The sequence below is a fragment of the Ornithorhynchus anatinus genome, chromosome 7 (assembly GCF_004115215.2).
Source record: "Ornithorhynchus anatinus isolate Pmale09 chromosome 7, mOrnAna1.pri.v4, whole genome shotgun sequence".
NCBI lineage: Eukaryota > Metazoa > Chordata > Mammalia > Monotremata > Ornithorhynchidae > Ornithorhynchus > Ornithorhynchus anatinus.
In genome coordinates this window covers 24,790,789-24,809,239 of record NC_041734.1, presented here as the reverse complement: position 1 = coordinate 24,809,239, position 18,451 = coordinate 24,790,789, and positions in this window count along the sequence as shown.

Sequence of the window (18,451 nt, the reverse complement as noted above, 5' to 3'; positions counted from 1 at the left end):
CGTTGTTTGGTAGGGATTGTCTCTGTTGCCGAATTGTACTTTTCAAGAGCTTAGTACAGTGCTCTGCACCCAATAAGAGCTCAGTAAATATGATTGAATGAATAGGCACTAAGATAAGTAACGAGTATTATTATTATTATTGTTGTTGTTAGTATCATCGTAATTACCATCATCTAGACTGTAAGCTCATTATGGGCAGGGAATATGCCCCTAATTCTGTTGTATTGTACTCTCCCAAGCACTTAGTACATTGTACCACTGCTCTGCACACAGTAATCACTCAATAAATGCCACAGATTGATAGTTCATCTCTAAACAGTAAGCTCATTATGGGCAGGGAATGTGGCTGCTACTTCAGTTGTTTTGTACTCTCCCAAGTACTTACTATACATAGGGAGTGCTCAATGAATTCATTGATCAATGAATATCAATGAATACCATTGATACCAGTCATAGTAAAGGCAAGAAATTCCTTCCCACAAGTTCTCAGACTTGAAACCTTATGACTAAAACTTGTCCATTTTTCCTGATGGGAAACTCCTCCATCATCATCATCATCACAATCATCATCATCATCATTATCATCATCATCATAACATTTGGAATATTTTCATATCAATTATTTAACCACAATCATTACCATATATATGAGCTTGCTACTCCAGTTTAGAAAATTGTTTGCAAAACATGGGTAAAAAGAGGCAGAAAGACAAGGCTCAGGTTATCCAAGGGTCCTGAGACCAAAACTAAACTTAGGATGGTGACACATCCCCCAAACATTCCATGGGCCCAGCACATTGCTCACCTCTACCAAAGAGTGGGTGTCGCCCACCCTCACCAAAAATAAGGATTCCCACAGAAAGGGCAATAATATTCCAAAGACCTTTGTAACTCACCTTCCCAGATGAGACCCACAGAAGATTGGAGCATTTGTTGACATCTGGGAGTAGCTCCCTAGTTCCAAATACAAAGAGAGGACATCCAATCGAACCATATGTCAGCCTCAGCTTGCAAGCGCTATGAATAGATCCAGGAAAGAGCACGGGCTTGGGAGTCAGAGGTCGTGGGATAATACCAGGAAGAAACAGTCTGAATGTTTCAGACTGTTAGGGCAAGTTTTAACCCAGAGCCCTGGACATTCAAGCCTGATAATTCAGACTCTCAGCTGTCTGATGTTCGAGGCCAAAAGTCAGGCCCCATCCAGACTTTCATGACTCATTAATCTTGGACTGATGGAATCCTGGAAGCTAAACATGGATAAATTAAGTGCTTGGCCAGAAGAAACTATCTGTCTAAGATTATAAACCAAACAGGAACTGGGTTGAGGGTTGAAACTGGTTGAAGAAATGGGGGTGACGTGACATTCATGCCACAAGAATATAGACTAGGATCAGAAGGGATGAGATGTTAAGGATCGTAAGACATAAAAATAGAGCCTCCTATGACCTGGACATTGGCCCAGGATGGGGAAAGAGTTGCCACTGATATGATTTAATGAACCAATTAGTAGGGGAATAGTCAAGGGTAATTGGAATAGCTGGGAGGGCCCAGAGAAACAATTAGTAGGGAAATGACCATGGGCATTTTGGACTAACTAAGGTTAGATGACTGTCGGATACGGGCTGAAGATCGAAGTGGGTTGAAGAGTGAACTCCTTCTGATGGGTGCTATGAATGAAAGATGGCAGTTCGAAGGTTATTGGGTAAGAGATTGAAAAGATGGAAAAGATAAGGGAGGGAAAGAGAAGGATTAGAAGATGATGTTTATATCCAGCTAGGGGCTGAAAAGGGAGAAAGATGAAAGTCACTTGTTCATAAAATTGTAAGGCAGCTGACATACAGTTGGCATGTGCCCTAGAATAGCCCAAGGGTAATTAAAAAAGTGGTAATACTACTAGTAATAATCTATGCTTCAATCAACCCATCAATCAGTAGTATTCCCTGAGTGCAGAACACAGTAGTAAGAAATTGGAAGATTACAATAAAGTTGGTAGATACCATCCCTGCCCTTAAGGAGCTTGCAATTTAGTGAGAGCGAAAGATACTAAACTGAAGTACAAGAAGGGGAGGTAACCGATTTTAAGGTCATGTACATAAGTCCCCTGAGAGGGGAATATCAAATTGCTTAGGGGATATGAATGCAAATGCACAGGTGAAACAGGTGGGAGGTAGAATAGAGTGGGGAAATGAGAGGTTAATCAGAGAAGATTTATTGATAGAGATGATTTTAGTAAGGATTTGTAGATGGGGAGAGTGGTCATCTCTTGGATGTCAATCAATTATATTTGCTAAGCACTTACTGTATGCAGAGCACCACACTAAGCACTTGGGAGAGTATGATATAACAGAGTTGGTAGACACATTCCCTGCCCAAATAAGCTTAAAGTTTAGAGGGAAAGACAGACATTAATACAAATAAATAAATTATGGATATGTACATAAATACTATGGCGCTGAGAGAAGGGTGAATAAATGGTGCAAATTCAAGCGCAAGAGTGATGCAGAAGGGAGTGGGAGAAGATGAAATGAGAGTCTAGTTGCAGAAGGTTTCTTGGAAGAGATATGCCTCCATATCTCTCCATTCCCTGGGGAGAGTAATTGTCTGTTGGATATGAAGAGGAAAGGCATTCCAGGCCAGAGTCAGAATGTGGGTTGATGATGAGATAGATGAGATTGAGGCACAATGACTAGTTGGCATTAGAAGAGTAGAATATGCAGGCTGGATAGGACATCAGGGAGGTAAGATAGGAGGAAGCATAGTGATGGAGTGCTTCAAAACCGATGATAAGGAGTTTCTGTTTGATATGGAGGTGGATGGGCATCCACTGGAGGTTCTTGAAGAGTGGAAAAACATGAACTGAACATTTTTGTAGAAAAATTATCTGAGCAGCAGAGTGAAGTATGGACTGGAGTGGGGAGAAACAGAAGGTAAGGAGATCAGTAAGGAGGTTGATTCAGCAATCAAGGTGAGAGAGGCTATGAGCTTGGATTAATGTGTTAGCAGTTTGGATAGAGAGGAGAGGATTTTAAAGATGTTATGAAGGTTGAACCAACAGGATTTAGTGACATTGAACATGTGGGTTCAATGAAAGAGATGAGATAAGGATAATGCCAAGGGTACAGACTTGTGAAAAGGGAGGCTGGTAGTGCTCTCTACAGTGATGGGAAAGTCATGGGAAGGACAGGGTTTGGGTGGGAAGTTGAGGAATTCTGTTTTGGACATGTTAAGTTTGAGGTGTTGGTAGGATGTAATAATAATAATGATAATGGTATTTGTTAAGTGCTTAATATATGCCAAGCACTGTTCTAAGTGCTGGGGTAGATACAAGGTAATCAGGCTGTCCCCCACGGGGCTCACAGTCTTCATCCCCATTTTACAGATGAGGTAACTGAGGCACAGAGAAGTTAAGTAACTCGCCCAAAGTCACACAGCTGATAAGTGGCAGAGCCGGGATTAGAACCCACGACCTCTGACTCCCAAGCCCGTGCTCTTTCCACTAAGCCATATTGCTTATCCACATGGAGGTGTCCTGAAGCCAGGAAGAAATACGAGAATGCAGAGAAGGAGAGAGATGTGGGCTGGAGATAAAGATTTGGGAATCATCCACATAGAGATGGTAGTTGAAGCTATGGAAGCAAATGAGTTCTCCAAGGGAATGGGTGTAGATAGAGATTAGAAGGGGACCCAGAAATGAGCTTTCAGGAACTCCCACAGTTCGGTGGTGGGAGGCAGAGGAGGAGTCCATGAAAGACACTGAGAATGAGTGACCAAAGAGATAGGAGAATAAGGAGAGGGCAGGATCAGTGAAGCTAAGATTGGAAAATGCTTCCAGGAGAAGGGAGTGGTTGACATTGTTAAAGACAGTGGAGCGGTTGAGGAGAATTAGGTTGGAATTGAGGCTGCTGTATTTGACAAGAAGATCTTTGGTGACCTTTTGAGATGGCAGTTTCTATGGAGTAAAGGAGTGGAAACTAGATTGGAGGGGGTCAAGGAAATAATTGGAGGAGAAAAAATGGAGACAGTGGGTGTAGACAACTTGCTCAAGAAGTTTGGAAAGGAATGGTAGGAATATTAACTGGAGGGAACAATGGGGTCAAGGGACTTCTTTTATTGTTGGGAAGTCTTGATCATATTTGAAAGCAGTGGGGGGAAAGCCAATGGAGAGTGAGCAGATGAAGATGCAGGTCAGGGAGGGAAGCAGTGAGTGGGCAAGTGCTCTGCTAAGGTGTGAAGGGATGAGGTCAGAATCTCAGATGGAGGGGGTGGATTTTGAGAGAAGCCAGGAAATCTCCTCTGGAAATACTGCTGGGAAAGATGAGAGAATTAAAGAAGGGGTAGGAGGAAGGACCGCTCTCAGAGTCTCACCTGGAGAGTTTCCAGTACTCTATAAGTCTCGGCTACAGGAGGGAGAGTCCTACTCCTTCCTAATGGAAGGCAATCTGCTACAAGTCAAAACTCACCCATGCTGGGCAGCAGCGGCATGGGAGAAAGTCAAAAGCAGAGACTCGAGTTTAATGCACAGAAGGTGGCAATGGTAAACTACTTCTGTATTTTTACCAAGAAAACTCAATGGATGCACTACCAGAACGATTGCAGGTGAAGGGCGGGGCATTCTGGGAGAGACGTGTCTGTGCTGTCGCTATGGGTCGGAAACGACTCGATGGCATGAGATAAGACAAGGAGAAAGGAGAGACTGGAGAAGAACTGGATGTGAAGGAGGAAGGAGTTCCAGTCAGAAGGGAAGTTGGAGGGTGCTTTTTAGTGGCTGACATTCAAGCGGAATGCCAAAGTGACATCAAGCTTCAGACCAACCTCCTTTTTGGATAAGAGACCTGATCCTATGAAAAATGCCACATTGGATTCCTAGTACTGTGCCATCAGTACCATATATGCATGGGACCTAATACCCTCAAAGGGAGGGGTGAAGAGCAAAGCTTTGGAGTTCCTACTTACCCACCCTTGCTCTCCACTCTACTGTGGCCTACATTTAAAGGGATGGCTCAGGTCACAAACCTTTCAAATTGCCTCCCTTTCCAAGGTTAGTCAGCCTAGAAGAGGAAGCTCCTTGTAGGCAGGGAATGCGTCTACCAACCCTAATATACTGTACTGTACAATTCTGTTATATTGTACTCTCCCAAGTGCTTAGTAAGGTGCTATGAGTTCAGTAAATAAATGAATACCTTTGATTGATGTATTGATTCTCTTTGGGGGCTACAGGGTCACTCACCACAGATTCAGTGCAAAACATTAGGCTTTTATAAATGCTAGCAGCAGGCTATAATCAGATCGTGTCCCATATGGGTCTCACGGCCTTTATTTCCATTATACAGATGAGGTAACTGAGACACAGAGAAGCTGTGACTTGCCCAAGATCACACAGCAGATAAGTGGCAAAGCGAGGATCAGAACCCAGATCCTCTGATTCCCAGGTTTATGGTCTTTCCACTAAGACTTGTTGCTTTCCACACTGCAAGCGTCCGAAAATTGTCTTTTGTTGAGCTCATCCATGAGGGTGGGTCAGGATGATGACTTCGCAGACTCTGGACAGCTGGAACCTTGCAGGACTGTAGTCTCTGCAGAGTTTCCAGTCTGTTGACCCACAGTGTTTGCTCTTTTTTCCCAGATCTCCAGGGCTAGAGGCAATACCTGATCCTAGAGGCCAGGAAGGGCAAGAAAAGCCAAAGCATCAGCATCCTTGCCCCAAGGGGCAAAAGATAGGGCCAATGTCCCAGCTCAACCATCAAGTCTCTTTCTGGTTCCAAGGAATGGGCTAGCTGTGGGGGAGAAGCAAATAACCTTGTCTCTTCAGCATCAACCACATGGAGGTGACACCTCTGCCCTGGGGATTTTAAAGCGTTTTTTCTGCCTGCCTTCCTGTGACTGGTAAGACTGTGTGGCAGCTTTTTAATCTGGAAAGATTTCTGCACATTAATAATTCCTAATGCCTTATCAAGGCTGCCAGGAAATTGTAGGGAATATAGGTTTGCCTCTCTTGATCTTAATTTCATTAGGAATGATTTCACTGTTCTTCATTGCAAGTACAATCTCAGTTGTTTTAGGAAACACAAATGGATACCAATCCACTCAAGATTTTTTTTTTTTAATGTGACTGAAACAGTAAAATTTTGTCAAAGAGAAAAATGTATTTCAAAATGTGCATGTAACAATGGACTGCCGGCTTCAGTTTCTCCCCCTTTCCTCCCCACTTAATGTGCTGTCAGGAGAGTCACATAACTGCTTTGCACAACAGTTACATCAGTTTTAATTGGCTAACAGCTGGAGAGCTCCTGGAGACATTGAGTTACGGTATTATTAAAAGTAATTTTATTTTCTCAGATCAGCTAAGTTTATAGTCAGGTTTTTGTCTAGATTGGCTGTGGCAAAGAGATGCCACTAGGCTGATTTGAGGAAGGAGATTCAGGGTTGAAAAAGTTTCTTCTGAGAAATAGGGAAGCAGCATGGCCTAATGGAATGAATAGGGGCCTGGAAGTCAGAGGACCTCGGTTTTAATCCTTGCTCTACCATTTTCTGGCTGTGGGACTTTGGGCAAGTCATTTATGCCTCATTGCCTCATCTCTGTGCCTTAGTTACCTCATTCTTAAATGGGATTAAATCATCTTCCCTCTGGTTTAAACTGTGAGTCACATGTTGGACAAGAACTGTGCCTAATCTAATTATTTTGTATCTATCCCAGTGCTTAGTACAGTTCCTGATACCAAGTAACTGTGGACAGCACTACCATCCTTCCTGTCTCTCAGGGCCGCAACCTTGGTATCATCCTTGACTCTGCACTCCCATTCACCCCACACATCCAATCTGTCACCAACACCTGCCAGTCTCACCTTCACAATATCGCCAAGATCCACCCTTTCCTCTCCATCCAAACAAGCTCTCATAATATCTTGACTGGATTATTGTGTCAGCCTCCTCTCCGATCTCCCTTCCTCTTGTCTCTCCCCACTCCAGTCTACTCTTCATTCCGCTGCCCAGATCATCTTCCTACAGAAACGCTCTGGGCATGTCACTCCCCTCCTCAAAAACCTCCAGTGGTTGCCTATATCAACCTCCACATGAAACAAAAACTCCTGACTCTTGGCTTCAGAGCTCTCTATCACCTTGCCCCCTTCTACCGCACCTCCCTTCTCTCTTTCTAATGCCCACCCCATACACTTCGCTCCTCTGCCACTCACCTCCTCATGGTCCCCTATTCGCGCCTGTCCTGCTGTCGACCCCTGGCCCACGTCCTACCGCTGTCCTGGAATGCCCTCCCTCCTCACATCCATCAAACTAACTCTCTTCTACTCTTCAAAGCCCTACTGAGAGCTCACCTCCTCCAGGAGGCCTTCCCAGACTGAGCCCCCCTTTGCCTCTGCTCCTCCTCCCCTCCCCACCGCCCCCCCAGCTCTCTGCTCTTCTCCCTTCCCTTCCCTTCAGCACTGTGCATATATGTATAAATTATTTATTACCCTATTTATTTTGTTAATGATGTGTATATCTCTATGATTCTGTGTATCTTGATGTTGTTTTGTTTTGTTCTGTTTTTCTTTGCTGTCTGTCTCTCCCGTTTAGACTGTGAGCCCGTTATTGGGCTAGGATTGTCTCTATCTGTTACCAAATTGTACATTCCAAGCGCTTAGCACAGTGCTTTGCACATAGTAAGTGCTCAATAAATACTACTGAATGAATGAATGAATGAATGAATGAACAAGTACCATTGAAAATAACTCAATTCCTTTGCACCCCAATCCTTCCTACAATTTTGTGCTACCAACCAGCAACCCAGGATCACTTCCTCAGTCCACATCCTCCACTCTTGTGCTCCAGGCATGAAGCACTATGGCAGAAATCCAGGTGTGAAGCACTATGGCAGAAATCTAGACTCCAGGCTAATTTTGTTCATTTCAACTCATCTTCCCCTGGTAAAATTCTGCCCTCTCCTTTGCTAAACAAGAATACCTTTCCATCTTTATTGGCTCCCAAGCCGAATGCTCCCAAACACAACTGTTTCTGACTTTAAACCCATTTATTCTTTCAATTGTATTTATTGAGCACTTGTCCCTCATCTTGCTCTCCAGGCCCTTGTCACCTACTTCATCAACAAATTTGAAACCATCAGGCCTGAGCAACCCCCAAATCTCCCTCTCACCTCCCCAGTACATGACCTCTCCACATCCTCGTGGTCATTCCTCCCAGCCATCACCCAAAAATAGATCATCTGTCTCCTTCAAGAAAATATCCCTTCCATCTCTACCTCCAACCCCATCCTTGGCACCTTATTAAAGCACTTGTACCCACCCTTCATCCCTTCCTCATTGCGGTCTTTAACTGCTCACTCTCTAATGACTCTTTCCCTTCTGCTTTCAAACACACCTAGAGGACTCCTCTCCTAAAAAAACCCTCCCTCAAACCCACTGCTCCTTCTGTTCCAGCTATTACCCCATCTTCCTCCTACTAATCTTGTCCAAACTCCTTGACTGAGTTGCTTATTCCTCCTGCCTTCAATTCTCCTTCCACTCGTTTTTTGACCCCATGCAATTTGCCTTTCTCCCCCTCCACTTCACATGAAACTGCACTATTCAAAGTCGCCAGTGACTTTCTCTTTGCCAAATATAACAGGTGCCACTTCATCCTAAGAAAGAAGAGATTGAGGTAAAATGAGTAGGTTGGTGTTAAAGGCGTGAAATGTGCAGGTTGAGTTTTAGTAGGTCAGTAAAGTACAGAAGAGGTGGGAGAGCTGAATGAGTTATTTAAAGCTGATGATAAAAAGTTTCTGTTTGATATAGAGATGGATGGGCAACTATTGGAGGTTTTTGACAGAGCAGCTATGGATTGAACTGTCTTTCAGAAAAATTATCCAGTCAGCTGATTAAAGTATGGAGAAAGGAGAGACAGGAAGCAAGGGTGTCAGTAAAGAGACGTATGCAATAATCAAATGGGGAAATGATAAGTGCTTGGATCACTATGATAGCAGTTCATATAGATAGAAAGGGCAGATTCTAGAGATATTGGGAAGGTAGAACTGATAGGATTTGGTGAAGGACTGAATTGTGAATTGAACAAGATGAGTTGAGAATAATGCCCAAGTTACAGGCTTGTGAGACAGGGAGAATACTATTGTTGTCTATAGTAAAGCTGTATGGTTAAGATAGGGGAAGGAAAGGGTTTGGGTGGGAAGGTGTCATCTTTGCCTAGAGATGGGTTCGAGAATCAGTGTGGTGAGAGAGAAAGAGAGAGAGAGAGAGAGGTTTAAAGGCTGAGTTTATACAAAATTTATTCCACGCGAATTGAACTTCCCTACAGGGAAGGATATAATTATTTAATTGTTTTGGATGTGGTTAACTGAACTTCCCTTTCAGGAGGAATGTGATTTTTTAATTATATTGGAGCTTCCCTATTGGGAGGAATATACTTAAATTGTTCCTCGCGAGTGGAGATGCACCTAGCTCCTGCTCACAAACACTTCCCACTCATCCACTCACGCTAATCCTGCCTCCGCCACTAATCCCATCTCCACCATTTGTCAGCTGTGTGACTTTGGGCAAGTCACTTCACTTATCTGTGCCTCAGTTACCTCATCTGTAAAATGGGGACTAAGACTGTGACCCCCACTGGGACAACCCGATCACCTTGTATCCCTCTGTCCCAAGGTGACCCTGGGGTACCGACCATCTCAAGGTCAAATTATATTTCGTGACTTGAGCCAGCAGGCAGAACTCGGAAGTGAGGGTCGTACACTGCCCCCACACCCGAAACTGCCAGATTGACAGCCCAAGCTGAGAATACAGAAGGTGGCCCTCGCCCCCATGCCCATCAAATTAGGAATGGAGGAAGGGGGAGGGCTGAGATTGGATAAACTGAGGCCGGAAGCTGGAATGGCCTAAGGGCACAGGTGATAAATACCTGCCACCTCTAACCTTCTGGGCAGAGGAACTGGACTTGCACCAGCTGGCTGCTGGTCGCCTCTGTCCAGAGCGTGAGAAGGCTGCTCTGCCTGCACCAAGTGAGGAGCCGTAGGATGGGTGAGTGTCCCATCCTGCTGAGTATGAGTGTCCCACCATGAGTATGTAACATTTAAATGGATTTGATGTCTAAGTGGGTGCCTCCCCAGGGGGACGTGAACAGGGTGGGAGCTAGCCATCTCACCAAGTGTGAGTAGCACATAAGTGGATTTGATGTCTAAGTGGGTGCCTCCCCAGTGGGATGTGAATATGGTGGGAGCTAGCCGCCTCACCAAGCATGAGTAACCGTAAGTGGGTAACTCATAACTGGGTTTAATTTATAAGTGTATGTAACTCATTAGTGTTTAACGCATAGGTGTATGTAACGCAAAGGTGGATTCCTCCTGGGTGGGGCGAGCACATGCTGGGAGCCAACCGCCTCACCACGTTGTTAGTAAATCATAAATGGGCTCAGTAAATCATAAGTGAGCTCGGGTGTCCGTCCACACGCGAGTAACATACCAGTCTATTCCTCCTGTTAGGAAAGCTCTAACACCATACTCCTCCCAAAGGGGAAGCTTTAACCTCATATTTCTCCCAAAAGGGAAGGCTGATTGTCGCGTCTAAATAATTAATTAATTCAAATTGCCCCGCAGAATAAATTCTATACAAAACTCAGGTTTTCCATCCCTGGCCTTTCTCTTGCCGCGTCGATTCCGAAAGAACCTGTCCCCGGCGACTGGTGACACCCCCCCCAGTGCTTAGAACAGTGCTTTGCACATAGTAAGCACTTAACAAATACTATCATCATTATTATTATGTGGTGAAGCGTCTAGCTCCCACCTTCAAATGCTTCCCAATCAGGAGGAATTCACTTATGTGTTACCTACATGTGGTAAAGCACTTAGCTTCCATTCGTGAATGCTTCCCACTCAGGAGGATACAGTTACGTGTTACATGTCCATGGCAGAGCACCTTAGTGTTCTGCCCCACAAGCATTCAGCAGAACACTTGATGCACGGCTCCTTACTTGATGCAGTCAGTGCAGGCATCTCATGCTCTGGGCAGAGGTGACGTGCAGCCAGTTGCTTCAAGTCTTGATCCGCTACGCAAAAGGTCAGAGGCCAAATGCTGTCCTCCCATCACCTCAAGCTTAAGATGTCCAAAACAGAATTCCTTATCTTCCCACTCAAACCCCTCCTTCCCACTGACTTTCCCATCACTGTAGATGACACCATCATCCTTCCTGTCTCACAAGCCCTTAATCTTAGTGTTATCCTTGACTCCTCCCTATCATTCAATCCATCACTAAATCCTGTCAGTCCCACCTTCATGACATCACTAAAAGCCGCCCTTTCCTCTCCATCCAAACTGCTACCATGTTAATACAATCAGCCATCCTATCCCGCCTAGATTACTGCATTAGCCTCCTTGCTGACCTCCCAGTCTCCTACCTCTCCCCACTCTGGTCCAAACTTCACTCTGCTGCCCATATCATTTTTCTACAAAACCTTTCAGAACATGTTTCCCCACTCCTCAAAAAACTCCATTGATTGCCTATCCACCTCTGCATCAGACAAAAACTCCTTACCATTGGCTGTAAAGCACCTTGCCCTCTCCTACCTCACCTTGCTATTCTCCTACTTCAGCCCAGCTTCATTCCTCTAATGCAAACTTCTCACTGTGCTTTGATCTCTTCTATCTCACTGCTGAACCCTCACTCACACATAGTAAGCATTTAATAAATACCATTATTACCATTAATGTCTTTTCCCATTGATTATTAGGAATTGGCTCCAGGTCTGCTGCTTCCCACAAGTCCTTGGATCGCTTCCTTGAGCAGACATTTGGAAATTACCTGTGGGTAGAAACTCCCTGAGTGCCAGCTGCTGATTAGAAACATGGAAAGTTGTGGATGTGAAACTGGGTTTATGACTTTGTGAATTATCCTGGTGTAATCAACTTTGTGGGGAGGAAATGTTATTAATCTCTTCCATTCTGGTGACTTTTAACCCAAATATGATCTCTGTGTTTTCTCTCCTCTTTTTCCTCAACAGAGATATCTACAAATGAATGAATCCCACTCCTGCCCTTCACTACTTTTATATGCATAGAGGCACCTAAGCTACTCAAGATTTGGCTTTTATTTTTAAAAAATCAGAGATTCGGTTCCTTCTGAAAAATAAAAGCTGAAGAAAGACTTGACTTTCATAAAGTGCCGTTTCCCAGGGATTCTGACAGCTAACCTTCGAGGTGTCAAATAGTGTGGCCTAGTGAAAGAGGATGGGCCTGAGAGTCAGAGGACCTGGGTTCTAATCCTGGCTCCACCACTTGTCTGCTCTGTGACCTTGGGCAAGTCACTTAACTTCTTTGTACCTCAGTTACCTCATCTGTAAAATGGGGATTAAGATCGTGTGCCCCACGAGGGACAACTGGATTACCTTGTATCTAACCCCAGTGCTTAGGACAGTCCCAGGAACAGAGTAAATACTAAACAAATAGTACTAAACAAAACAAAAAACTTATTCTTCTTCCATCCATATATGAGCTCCTGAGTGTTTCAGCCTCCACACTCTGAACTTCCCTGCTGGTAAATTTCCTTTTGACCTGCAATTATTGTAATTATCAAAATAATCATTCAGATGAATGACCCTTTTCATATCCATTACTCTGGCCATTCTCAGTAACTCAGAAGATGGTGGACTTTTGTTTTCCAATTATGAAGCAAGATTCAGAGATGTGAAAGTATCCTAGAACAGGAGAGGGTAGGAATCAAATCTAGATCCCCTGAGGGTCTTCTCTGTTTCTTCCATGTCAGAACTAAGGTCAGAGGTCATGGGTTCAAATCCCGGCTCGGCCACTTGTCAGCTGTGTGACTTTGGGCAGGCAAGTCACTTAATTTCTCGGTGCCTCAGTTACCTCATCTGTAAAATGGGGATGAAGACTGTGAGCCCCACGTGGGACAACCTGATTACCCTGTATCTACCCCAGCGCTTAGAACAGTGCTCTGCACATAGTAAGCGCTTAACAAATACCAACATTATTAACTAAAGTTGTAAAGAGATGGTCTCCTAAAGATCGGACCAGAGAAGACAGATTTCAGATCCTAAGACTTTTCAGCAGTAGACCTTTGGAGTTGGCAAATGCCTTTACTCTCACAGTGGCTTTTAGATGTGACATTTGGGAAGGTCTTTTACTTATAACATTTCTAGTTCAATCTGTAGCCATTTTAGGACTATTGTATAACCACAGGCAACCCTCAGCAAAGAGTTTGAGGAAAAGCGAGTTGATCAATCCACAGTATTTAATGAGTGCCTACTGTGTGCAAAGCACTGTGCTAAGCCCTTGGGGGAGTCCAATAGAATAAGTAGATGTGATTCCTGCCCTCAAGAAATTTAAGCACCTGGTTCATTTTGTTCCCTATTGGCAGAAACCAGAAAGAGGAAGCAATTTTTAGCAGCCAGAACAGCACCCAAAACTAGGCAAAACAGAACAACCTAAACTATTGCACCAAGAAATTGGTGGTCTAGTGAAAACAGCACAGACCTAGGAGTCAGAGGACAAGGATTCTAATCCTGGTTTTGCCATTTGCCTGCTGTGTGAGTTTGGGCAAGTCACTAAACTCCCCTGTGCCTCAGTCCCTCTTTTGTAAAATGGGGATGCAATACCTCTTCTCCCTCATATTTAGACTGTGAGCAGAGACAGATGACATAAACGAGGCAGAAAAAACATTCTCTGGAAGAAATAGGACAGTAGATAATAATAATGATAACAATTATGGTATTTATTAAGCGCTTACTATGAGCCGAGCACTGTTCTAAGTGCTGGGGTGGATACAAGGTAGTCAGGTTGTCCCACGTGGGCCTCACAGTTTTAATTCCCATTTTACGGATGAAGTAATAATGTTGGGATTTGTTAAGCGCTTACTATGTGCCGAGCACTGTTCTAAGCGCTGGGGTAGACACAGGGGAATCAGGTTGTCCCACGTGGGGCTCACAGTCAATCCCAATTTTACAGATGAGGTAACTGAGGCACAGAGAAGTGAAGTGACTTGCCCACAGTCACACAGCAGTCAAGTGGCAGAGCCGGGAATCTAACCCATGACCTCTGACTCCCAAGCCCGGGCTCTTTCCACTGAGCCACACTACTTCTCTGAGGCACAGAGAAGTTAAGCGACTTGCCCAAGGTCACACAGCAGACAAGTGGCAGAGTTGGGATTAGAACCCATGTCCTCTGACTCCCAAGCCCGGGCTCTTTCCACTAAGCCATGCTGCTTCCCATTATCATTAGATTAGGTAGAGAGTAGAGTGTGGTTTTCCAGGGATTAACGTGGTCCCATGAATTAACCTGGGTGACACCCTGACTGATATTGAGGACGGTGGAGGCCATCCACCTGCATCATGCTGGTTCTGGTGCCAGGTAGAGCCCAGGATCCTAATCAGGACTGTGTTGTCACGGTGGTTGGGGAGAAGAGGGGTGTTTTGGCATTCCTGGAATGCAGGTGAGCAGTGTCAGTGGACTGTGCTAAGTCTGGGATATGGGTGGGAATGAGGCCGGGTGTACACACCATGCTACGAGCTCAAACTGAGATGTCAGGGTTGGGGGAGGGGTGCCCTGGGGCTGGGGCATGGGCAGGAGTGAGAGCAGGTGCATGCATACCACACGAAGTGCCCAGGTTGCTGTGGGGCTGGTGCCCCTGTCCTCTCTCTTTAGAGTTCCAGCATCCCTTCATTCCTTCCTCTCTTGCCCCATGCATTCTGTAGTCAAGCAGTGGGTGGGATTTGTCCCTCCCCAATTACTTCCTTCCGCTCCTGCTCCCCAGTGCTCACCCCCACAGTGGAAGGGACCTGGGCTCCACTTCCCTGTATTCTGGAGTCTGGTAGGGGTCTGACCCTGGTTTCTTGCCTCTGCCCAGGGCTCAAGTCCTGGATCCTGGCCACGCTATGACAGGGAACTCAGGATGGTGGAATGGACACTGATAGCAATGACCACTGATTGGTTGAGAGAATTGATTGGCAGCCCAGAAAACAATGGAAGGACATGGAGGATTTGTGCCAGTGTGGAGGTCTTGGGAAAGGATTAGGTAAATGGACAAAGAGCTATAAAAAGTGAGTTTTGTAGGCAACACAAACTTTGTACCTGGACACCTGGACATGTGCTGGGACTTCCCAGGTGGGATTGGAAATAAGGGCAGTTGGGCTGGAATGAACTGCTGTTTGGGTATTTTCTATGTTATACTCCTCCAGGAGTGTAGTGAACAGTGAATCAGGAATTCAAAAAGGGGAACAACAAAGTTTGAATTTTGACTTCTAACTGCCTTTTCACTTGTAAAAAAATTTTCTAGTCTCCTAATGCTACAACTTCACACTATAAGAAAACTGGCCAGCCTGTGTGAAGGAATCAGATATGACAATAATTACACCAACTTTGATCACATCAATTACTTTTCCCTGAATTCTTCTGTTTTTAGCCATTGAAGAGCTGTACATTAGATGGGCTCTTATTTTTCAAATTTACTTTTTGAAATATCCTCCTGAGACTTATTGTGAGAACACAATGATCTGATTCTTTCATTTCTCCTCCCCTAATCTCCCTAAAAGTAAAATAAGTGCCTTTGGCAAAATAATATTTTTCAGTTCAAAATTTGACAGATGCAGTCTGTCCAACTCATTGAAATACCTTCCTTAAATAGGAGTACCTTGGGATCAACAGTGACACTTGACAACGGGATTTTTGCTGCTGGGTATAAAAGTGATAAGAGCAACATGTGACTGATGGTCTCTTTTGCATATGTGCCTGTAAAGACACAGCAACATAGGTGCATTTTAGTGCCTAGTGCCATCTTTGTTCTTCCTACTTAATACATGAGGCTTTTCAAAGCCTTTGTGCTAAAACCATTTCTAACTCTTGCACAGCAGCTGATTTGCCTTTTGCTGCTGTCTCCCATGCTTTCCATCGTTTTGCCATATCAGGTGAGGCTTTGTTTCAATTGTTTCTCTAAAATATTTCCTCCTTCCTCCTGGTTTGCTGTTTCCCCATCACTCCTCACACTTGGGAGTCTTGTCGTTGCCATTTTCCTCACATGTCCTGACCCCCAAAAATGTGACGTGACCAACACGTAAACCCGTTGTGGGCAGGGATTGTCTCCCTTTATTGCTGCATTGTACTTTCCAAGCGTTTAGTACAATACTCTGCACACAGCAAATGCTCAATGAATATGATTGAGTGAATAGTAGTAGTAGAAATAGTAGTAGTAATAATAATGCCATATGTTAAGAACATTGTGCAGAGCACTGAACCAAGCACTCGGAGAAAAAGCACAGCTGAAAATTTGACCCAGCCCCTGGTCATTAAGAGTTTCACAATCTAAGAATAAAGGAGGGGAGGGGGACAGGCATTGGATACTTAAGGAAGTACGAAACTAATAAAAACACAAAAATAATATAAAATACAAGGATGATGATGTATTTAAAAAGAGGGACAGGACATTGTGGCTAGAAGATTAGAGTTTAGAGCTCCTTGCAGCTCAGAGTCCAAAAGCCCAAGCCATGGCCACAGTTCCCACCTTCACAGTCACTGTGAAGTCATGACCTTCACAGTGTGCTGAAAAATACTAAGGCCTCATGCTGTTCCAGCTCCTCACTCTCCTGGCTGGAGAAGGAGAGGATGATGAGAGACCCAGTTGTTTTATGGGTGTCACACATAACATTCATGAATCCAAGGATGGCTTAGGTTCATCCCTCCTGGGAGTCTACATGGAAAGTCCCTATACCCTCTTCCTCAGCACCATCCCTTTCTCGAAAGATCAGGTGACCTCAAATTCAAACTAGATTAAATCACACTCACTTGTAATATCTATTTTTATGGTATTTGTTAAGCATTCACTATGTGCCAGGCACCATACTAAGCCACTGTGGTAGTTACGAGCTAAGCAGGTTGGATGGACACAGTCCCTGTCCTACATTGGGTTCACATTTTTAATCCCCTTTTTATAGACGAGGTAACTGAGGCCCAGAAAAGTAAAGTGACTTACATGCCCAAAGTTCACACAGCAGGAAGTGGTCGAGGTTGTTCTGAGTCCCAGGCCTATATGCTCTATCCACTAGGCCAATAGAATTTCACTTGAATAGCATTTCATAGAGCAAAATATGCCAACTGGAGGTGTACTGTTGCCCTGAATGTCTTTGAGAAATGTTTCTGTGGCACTGTTAGGCCCCCAGGAATAGGTTTGAGTTCCACACAGCTCAGCAGTCTTAGCTGAGTTTTTACTTATATTTCTTTCTGAGGTCTTGTAAATGGCTTCCACAACTTGTTTTCCTGGGGGTTTGTGTGTGGGAAGTATCAGGAGGGGCCTGATGTTTCTTTTCCCTCACCCCATTTTCCCTTCAAATTGTCTCCCTTTCCTTGCTGCTTGTGAGCAACTAGTTCTCTGTTCATTTTGGGCTGTGCACTGGGATTCTTCCATTATGTTTCCTTATTTTTTTTTAAGTGCTTACTATGTGCAGAGCACTGTTCTAAGCACTGGGGTAGATACAGGGTAATCAGGTTGTCCCACATGAGGCTCACAATCTTCATCCCCATTTTACGGATGAGATCACTGAGGCACAGAGCAGTTAAGTGACTTGCCCACAATCACACAGCTGACAAGTGGCAGTGTCGGGATTCGAACCCATGACCTCTGACTCCCAAGCCCGGGTTCTTATCACTAAGATCTTATCACTGAGCCACACTGCTTTGCTGCTTCTAGTTTGCACCTGGACCACCCCCTGCCCAAATAATAATAATAATGGCATTTGTTAAGCACTTACTATGTGCAAAGCACTGTTATAAGCACTGGGGAGGATGCAGGTGTTTTATGGGTGGCCCCCAAAAGTTCAGGATAAAGGAACTGGCTGGGCCTCACACAACTGCTGTTTCCTCAACCCCCTCGCTAGAGAAGAAGGGGAGTCCCAGGGTTGGAGTGAGGGCAGGGGGAGGATTTGATGTTGGAGCTTTGATGTTGGAAGTCTGACTGTGTTCCAAGATTTCATTGTTTGCGATCTTGCTTTGCCATTGGTGATGTTGGTGCAACTGCTTTAGAAATTATTATTATTATCATTATTATTATGCATTGGGTTTCTATATGGCAGAATTGTGCCTCTGGTTTGACTTCCTATCCACTTCTTGATAAATCTCAGCATTTGATTGGCCTTGTGATCTCTGCTGCCCATTGGACTAATGATTTCAAGGAGTAATCCATTAGGATTCCACAATACAATAATGATGGTATGTGTTAGGTGCTTACTTCTGGGATAGGTGCAAGACTCCCCTCTCAGGGTCGCACCTGCAGAGTTTCCAGTACTCTACCAGTCTCGACTATGAGAGGGAGAGTCAAGGAGAGGCATACCCATTCCATTCCTAACTTGGGCAGTGACTAGCAAGTGGAAGGCAGTCTGCTACAAGTCAAAATTCACCTGTGCTGGGCAGTAGCGATGTGAGAAAGAGTTGAGGGTGGAGATTCAAGTTTAATGTGT